Here is an 8,704-nt window from a genome sequence, read left to right on the forward strand (position 1 = left end):
TTTAAAATTTGCTCAAAGAAAACAGTTTAGCCTATCATTGAAATTATTAAGTTTGGTTTTGTTTACTAGTTGCCCATGAAAAGAATGATCTTGATGTTATTTAAATAAATAGATGAGATATTTAAGGGTGAAATAAATATATTAGATATTTAATAAATCAATGAATAATTTAACCTAGAAAAGAATAAAAATTATTTCTCCTCTAAACTCATTATATACTCTGCATCTTTTCAAGATATATGAAAGGAAGAATCTCTTAGAATATCATGAAAATTTAATCAGATCCCTTGCAGGAACATTTAGAAACAATCGCTTTATGCTGTAATCACTTCCTTCAGTCCTGATCCTTGAGGTGTGTATGAGGTAACATTATTAATGTTCTTTGTCTTTTGGGAGGTATGTGTAATTATTCTGTGCCTCATTGGTCTGTGAGTATATGCTCAACACTTTAATGAGAATTGCCCTTGCCTTGTCTGTACAATGCACTAAAAGAGAGTCAAATCCCCTTTCTGAACTTTAGGGACCCATTTTTTGCCATGTATTATTCATTTTAAGTAAGTTAATGTCATTAGGAGACAGTTTCTGCCTTGTATGATAAAAGATTTTAAGTGAGGAGCAGTTAATTACTTATTGCCCATGCCCTGATGTGCTTTTCCATATGGCTTTTTTTTTTTTTTTTGGCATACAAGTGACAAGAAGTCATCAGGGCAAAGTCATAAGCAGAACTTTTTATATTAAAACTTTAATGTACTAGTGCCCAAGGCACAAGCTAATTCCAGTTTTCTAGTTACAGAACCTGAGCGAATAATTTAGCATCTAGTGCTTCTCAATATGCTTATTTTAGTTCAACTTCTGTCTCTTAAATCAAACATAGAATTACCTCCCAAGTGCTTCAGTTGCATGTGTCAGTGACCTTGAAAGGAAAGTCTTAATAGCAGAACTCCTGCGTCCTCATGGGAAACATACTAAAACTTTTAAACTACAGCCGTGGGTCTAGTTTTGGTGTGATGAAATCCAAAATATGCGTAGTGGAAGGAATATTATGACATTTATTTTAGGTTATCTTGGATTATAGGAAAGAAAACAAAATGTTCTTTACCTTTCCTAATTATGAAGGTATGCGTTAACGATGTCCCTTGATTGACAAATACTTGTTCTGGTTCCAGACTTGTCAATGAATACATGTAATAGTTATTGAAACTAAAAGAATCAAGAGTATGAGCCATTTAGCTCTAAAATGTCTCTATCAGAGAAGGTTGGGACCAGCCATCTTGTTGGGTGGGAGGGTTGTGAGTTGGCATCAGGCTGCCCTTATATAATAATCCCCTGTGTTTACTTTGTTGCTCTGCTCATTTGGGAGGGGTCTTGAGTGCCATGGGAAATTTGGTCTAGAGGTTCTCGTACACTTAGCCCTTGGTACTGTCACTTCATCTTAAAATATTAGAACTAGAAAAGACTTCAAAATAATTTAAGATTAGCTGTTTCATTTTATAGTTGAGAAAACCTAGGGCAAGAAGTTACAGTGATTCAGTCAAGCATACAGTTTAATTCTTTATGCTTTAATGCTATTAAAATACCTCTTAATTTCATGCATGCATCATTCTAACTATTCCTAAGTAGGTATCAGAAAAGCACAATCAAGTCACAATTTTTATTTTTCTTTATTAGACTATTGGAGACACTTTCTCTGAACTGGATTCAAGAATGTGATTACCAAGGAAGCTGGTATCAACACAATGTGTTTTTAGGGATGAAATTGGATCTAATTTAAACACAGATGTGAGATGTATTTCAGTTTCATAGTTTACGTATTTTGTATTACTGAAGTTGATCTGCCATGTAAAAGAAAATTTGTGCTTGAGAAAGAAATTTTCTGGACTTGTCATGTTTTTATGATGCTTAATGGTAGCATTCTTTTTTATTAATGGAAAAGGATACTTATCTGTAATCTTATTTGCCTTACACTGTGGTTATAATTTTATTTAAAAAATGAGACTTTGCATATTATCATTTTAGAAAGAGATGTTTGGCAAGAAGATAGGAAAAAATAGAGAAAGAAACTCAATATATTACTAATGAAATAAAACTTGCCAAGAAATCAAGGCCAAGCCCAATTCAGTAGTGATTAAATAGCAATTATAATTTTAGAGCTATTAAGACAACAGTGTGAAGTGATTTAGTTTCAATTCAGTCCCAAGGAGGGACAGATGCACATTATAACAACAGATGCAGTCACTCCACTGACTAATACTCTGGAGTGTAAATCAGAAGAGCTGAGTCTGTGTTCAGCTTTATCAATAATTTTGCTGAGATCCTAGTTCGAGTCACAAATTTTAATCTATAGCTGTTATTGCAATTCTTGCCTTTTTCTTGTAGAGAGATTTTGATGGTTAATGACTTCCGTAAGGGGGTGCTCAGTAAAGTTAAACAATGCTTTGCATGCTTTTAATGCATTTGACTGCATTAATGCATTTGACAAGAGCTGAAAAATGTGTGTCATTAATAAGTGTTATCACACTTCAATAGTTTGGCAGAGTGGAGTAACTATTACAGGGCTTAAAATTATTGGTTTCTCAAGGACTAATGATTTAAGCCAGTATCACAAACAAAAGATCTTCTTTCTCATTTTCTTATTTCTTTACATGTTTCCACTGTACAAATCTCTCTTTTTCTTATTACCATCTATCACCCAATCCTTGATATCTCCTAAGTCTGTCTGCAGCCTAGCCTTGCTGGGAAGCTTCAAGCTCTCTTTCTACCTGCCAACTGAATCTTTCCAAGTGGATGTCTCACAGGCACTTCAAATTCACCACATATTTAAACTAAGTCTGTCGCCTTTCTCATAAAATATCTTTCTTTCATTCAGAGGCTGATTACTCATGCTAGGGAATTGAGAATTACATTTGCTACCTTCCCCTTTCATAGCTCATGGTCAAGACATTGGGAAGCAACCATCCACTGTTCGTCTACATTGCTGATAGCCATGTATAGGTCCTTACTGTTTTCTGTGTTAGATTAATGCCATTGAACAGGTTGGGAAGGGAGCTAGATGTTGTGCAAAGAACGAGGGCCCTGGCACCCAATAGACATGGATGTTTGAAGACTCAGTTCTGCCTCTTACTAGCTGTGTTTGTTTGAGCAGATCATTTAACTTTGTTGATCTTGAGTATATGCACCATATGATGGCAAGTAGTTACACAAAGTTTTGTTAAAAATTATATATTATACACACACACACACACACATACATATATACATATATGTATATGTGCTGTGGCTGATGGATTTAGGATTTAAATAATCTGTAGTGATAGCCTTACAGTATACTATCTTTCAGTGAATCTGGGTTATCTCACCGTTAGCTCAAGAAGCCTTTCTACTGCTGCTGTAGCAGGATTCTCACCCAGAGTCATGACACTGAGGCCTTTTAATTTCCAGGAAGCAACTTTATTCATGCCAGCATCGCTCAGTTGGGTTAGTACCCGAAGAACTGAGCCCTGAATGTCATGTGGCATAGTTTTTTATACATTTTCTATTTCTTTTTCTTCCATATATGGTAACACACACAAGCATGTAGTCTGATTAAGTAGTCTCAGTTTACAGGTCATGAGGGATGTTGTCACATTGGCACATAGCCAGGTTACCTTGAAGTTTTCTCTCCCTTTTATTCTCTCTCCTTAGGCTGGGGGACTCTACCACACTGCTAAGTTCCTTCTAAATCTTATGTCTAGCCAAGGCTTTCCTAACCTTAACAAGCTTTAGAACCTCCTTACCAGTGTGTATCCTAATGTCCAAGATTTTGGCTTCACTTACCACCACTTCTAGAAGACAGGTCTTCTTCCCACCATTGGAGTCCACCAGGTGCCTCCATGTTCCTCAGTCTTGTTTGTTCTCTTTCTGAATTGTCCTTTCTCCATTTTCCTTCATACCAAGACTTCAGGTCTAACTAGTATCTTCCTTTTGAAGCCTTCCATGACTCCCACCACTTGTCATATGTAGACGTAATTGCTTCCGTTCTGGAAATTCTTTATCATTTTGTTTACACAGCTAATTATTAGTTAACTTCTGTTGACTTTTATCATGTTCTTGATACTCTTGCAAGTGTTTTGTATTATGGACTTATGTATGCTTTATTAGACAGCACTGTTATAACACATATTTCAAAGCTGAGAAACTCAGGCCCAGAGTAGTTAAGGACACTTGCCTGAGATCAAAAAGCTCCTTAGTGGTGGAGTCAGGCTTTGACCCAGGCAATCTGGCTCCTGTGCCTGTATGATTATCCACTTAACTCCTTAGTGCCTCGCAGTATTGAACACTGGATGGGCTTTCATATACCCCGGTGTTATCCTTGACATGAAAGAAAGACCCCAGCCCCACGTGGTACATGCATTAGTTTAGCAATAACAAGTGCAGTTAGGGGCAATTAGGATGTGAGCCCTTTAGGAGTATGCAAGTGATAGCTGTTTGTAAATGATTTTCATTGTTAAAGTGCTTTTGAAGGGTAATTATCCATAATACCGCATAATCAACTTTATATTACTTAGGGAGTGATTCTTCATTTTTGTGACTTGCTTTTTTGTCATTTACTGCTTTCACCTCTGGCCCATCATTCCTGCTTTTTGCTAATTCTTCTGCTCATTAGCATGTCCAATGGTAGAAGAGAGAGGAGATGAATTCTAATCATTCATTTTGCTCCTCCTTGACGGCTGCTACAGTAGGGAAAGGTTAAACTATTGGACAACGTAATGCTTGGGGTTATAAGATGAAATTTTATGCACACATCCTTATTTTCCATTACCATCAATAACAATATTCACTTAAAATGTAAAAACCATGTTTTGAGTACTAGGTTTTGTGGATCACATTAACTGCTGTTTCAGGAGCCAGGAAAGATAAGCTTAATTTTATATTTTTGACTTTTTAAATAAAGGCCCAATCTGAGAAAGCTCAGGAGGTACTTTTTCACAATGTACTTCAATTAACTTATCAGTGTACATAAATACATCCCTATAAAAATTCAGGCTTTAGAAAACTTTGTTCAGTTCTCATTTGCCGAGTATATCTAAACTCCTTGCTTTGGTATTTATATCTTCTCCAATATTATTCCTGCATTAATCTTCAATTGAAGGTCCCCTTATCTTCCCCAAGAGCATCCTTCTGGCTACACCGAGGTAGTTCCTAACATTTGCGTGTGCCACAGGCCCTCTGCCATGCCTGCTGTACTCTTTGTCTCTTGTCTCTTTTGTGAGCTCTGTCTTTGAATCCAAACCAAGCAGCAAGATCTCAAGGAAAACATCTCTGGGAAACTGCCTTGTTCCTGTCTTGTCTCCCTACTATGGGCTCCTGCAATGCTTCTCACTTCTATTGCTGACACTCAGTTTTGATGCGTTATATTTTATCTCCTTTTCTGCCTATCCTGTCTCACTTACTGGTTTTATATAATAATGGTAATACAAACTGTGACTTATTGAGCACTTTCTCAAAGTCAGACACTGCACTCAAGTTTTGACAAACTATCTCACTGATTGCTTACAGCTTTAGGATGTAGGCATTAGAAAGGAGGTAATAGCGGCTCAGAGAGGTTAAGACACTTGCCCTCAATTCCACTGCTTATGAGTGGTGGAGGCATTGCTTTTTGCCATGATTTCTTTTGAGGTCACGTCTCATGTATTTCTCTACCGGTTATTGTGAAGCATAGTGAGATATGTCTCACAGCGCCAGAATGCACAAAGGGGACCTTAATCATCTGTGGATAATCATAGTATCTCTTAGGCTACAAATAAAAAGTACGTGAGTGAATAGGAATAAAAACACCAAGTTGATACTTCTTTATTTGCCAGATTTAAAATATCTTTCTAATTATATAGCACCCTAAACAGCAATTTATTGATGGAGAAATGATAGGAGAATACCGTAGTTTTTTAACTTATTAGTGACTACATAATGGTAAGCGGGAACAGCACATTTTCTTTCTTTCTTTCTTTTTTACGTTTATTTATTTATTTTGGGAGAGACAGAGACAGCATGAGCAGGGGTGGGGCAGAGACGGAGACAAAGAGAATCCCAAGCAGGCTCTGCGCTGCCAGCGTAGAGCCCGACGTGGGGCTTGATCTCATGAATCATGAGATCAACCTGGGCTAACACCCAGAGTCCAACGCTTAGTTGAGTGAGCCACCCAAGTGCCCCAGGAACAGCACATTTTCTAACATTAGGTGGTCACTTAGAACATCACCATATTACATAAAACTTAGTTTTGAAAATGTTAAGTCATCAAATTGATGTTATTGTTTTATTTTCCATTTTCTGACATCATCAGTACATTTTGTAATGTCCTTTTTTCCTTTCCCTTTCAGATTTTGAGAATGTTCAACTTGAAAGATTTGTTATTTTCCAGTGTTCATGAATATCTCCAACACTTTACAGTGATTCAGTTAATGGAGAGTACCTTGTAAAAGGTTGGTTGATTATTTAATAACCGTCTCTGAGTTTGACTATATATAGCTAAATTTAGATTTTTAAAATATAATTGTTATACTTTCTGATTTCTCAATCAATATTATTCTCTTTTTAAGATAAAGACAAACAACCATAGGAATAAAATATGGTTACCACGTGCACACTTGAATGTTGATTTGAAAGGTACATCCACTTTTAAGGTGTCTACTGAAATAACATTCTTCTTTCTCGTAATAGATGGTTTATGACAAATTTCTTTTCTTGATAGATAATGTAGACTATTTTGAGGGTATTTATTATATGTGTAATAAAAATTTATTCATGTCAGGGCGCCTGGGTGGCTCAGTCAGTTCAGTGTTCAACTCTTGATTTTGCCTTAGGTCATGATCTCACAGTTCATGGGTTTGAGCCCTGAGTCGGGCTCCAAGCTGATGGTGCAGAGCCCGCCTGGGGTTCTCTCTCTCCCTCTCTCTCTACCCCTCTCCTGCTCTCTCACTCTCTCAAAAATAAATAAACTTAAAAAAAAATCTATTCACATCTCTGTGGGTTGGTACAGCCAAAGCAGGAAGTAGTGCTCCATGTCAGCAGTGCCTCTTCTGGTAACAAAGTTCCTGGGGAAAAACTGGTTGAACATCAGGAGCAGGATTCTCTTTTCTCTTCTGGAATCTAGCAAGCCATTTTTATTACTACACTTTAAATCTTGTCAGGAAGTGAAATGTTTAGTTATCTTAACGTGGATTACAATATTTTTACTCTGGGAGGTTTTACGTGGTTATAATTAAACTTCAGTTCTCTCTACTGTGTATATTTGTTCCAGGACATGTGCCTTTTGAGTGTTTGTTTGCTTAGAAAAAATGTATCTTCCTTTTTTCAATAAACTATAAAAATACAAATAAACTCTTTGAGTACTTTTTTGAGGAATTGTTTTTAAATGTTCATTATCTTAAGTTCTATTTTATTTCAAGGAGTTAAATGAGATGTATTTTAGTTTGATTTTAGGTTGTTCAGTGAGCTGAGGCCCATGCCATCTAGTTGTATGATGGTTTATATGCCTTTTCAGTGACATCTTCTTCCCCTCCTTCAGAGGACAACCCATCTCGAGGAAGGATTGTGGCAGTGAAAACAAGATTTTCCTTTTTCCTTCATCTTCTGCCTTCACTTGGCTGATTTGATCTGTATAAGCTTTTCAAAACCCTAGCCTCATAGCCCTTGACCTTCCCAATTCAAAAATCTTGCAGTTCTGTTTATTATCTGTACTTGCCACTCAACATTTGCAATTTGCCATCATGCAGAGCTGCTCAACTTCAGAGATTTCATGTCTTTGTTCTTCTATTTCTACAACGGAAACTGTTAGTTCCCTTCCCTTGACCATCAATTGTTTCACTGCCTTACTCCCAGTCCTGCAGTCATTTGTAGATCTCACCTGTCTCTCTATTCAACCGAGACTATTCTAGAGACCATATCATGTGCCCTCACTCTTGTAAACTTTTCATAGTCCTGCTTTGTCAATACCCAGCCCTGGCAACATACAAATACCTGATTTAGTTGTACTCGCATTCCAGTCTCATTGTGCAGCACAGAGTCACGTATCTTGATAAATTATCTGTAGCACATGATTTCCAAATAGGAATATTGGAAAAGGAGTGGAGACTTGAAGGAATGAAGAAAGGTGAGTAGTTCAGCTTGATGGGCTTGGGGGGAGGGGAAATGAAGGAGAATGGAACTAGAGGGGCGAATTAGACCTTCATATCAGAGCATAAAGGAATCCTGCTAAGGAGTTTACACTCATCCTAAGGGTGGTGAGAAGTTGAGAAAATTCTGAGTTGATGAATAATGTTCTTAGAACTACATTTTTAGAAATAAAATGTTGCCAGCTGTGTGGGAGGCTATTAGCATGTGAAGAACGATTTGAAGGATATCAGACTAGTTTGGAGGCTATTGAGATGGTACAGTCATGAAGTTTTAGGGCCTGGACTGGCCAGCTGGAATAGGGACGGAGAACTCTTTCTCCTTTACTGTATTCTGTGGACCAGTGTCCTGTGTCACGTTCATAATGCTCTGCAGCTGTGTAGGAGATCTTCGGAAAAAGCTCTGGGCTCTTTACCAAGATGACATGTCAATTCATCTTTCTCATGGGAGACAAATGAGTTTGCCAAACTATTTTTCCTAGTTAAAGCCTGGTGTGTATCTTTCCACGGGTAGAATTATTCTGCGTACCGTAACAAGGGGGTGTAGTGTGTAATGTTTT

At 37.3% G+C, this 8,704-nt stretch overlaps 1 long non-coding RNA gene across 1 annotated transcript; it reads left to right on the forward strand.

Annotated features, from left to right (window-relative positions):
* The first annotated feature begins 245 nt into the window (after nt 1-245).
* Nucleotides 246-7,267, forward strand: LOC132680200 (uncharacterized). Its single transcript, XR_009610575.3, has 3 exons — nt 246-352; nt 1,669-1,779; nt 6,354-7,267. It is a non-coding gene; the product is annotated as an uncharacterized LOC132680200 (long non-coding RNA).
* The last annotated feature ends 1,437 nt before the right edge of the window (nt 7,268-8,704 follow it).

The sequence above is a fragment of the Panthera onca genome, chromosome A1 (genome assembly GCF_046562875.1).
Source record: "Panthera onca isolate mPanOnc1 chromosome A1, mPanOnc1 haplotype 2, whole genome shotgun sequence".
NCBI lineage: Eukaryota > Metazoa > Chordata > Mammalia > Carnivora > Felidae > Panthera > Panthera onca.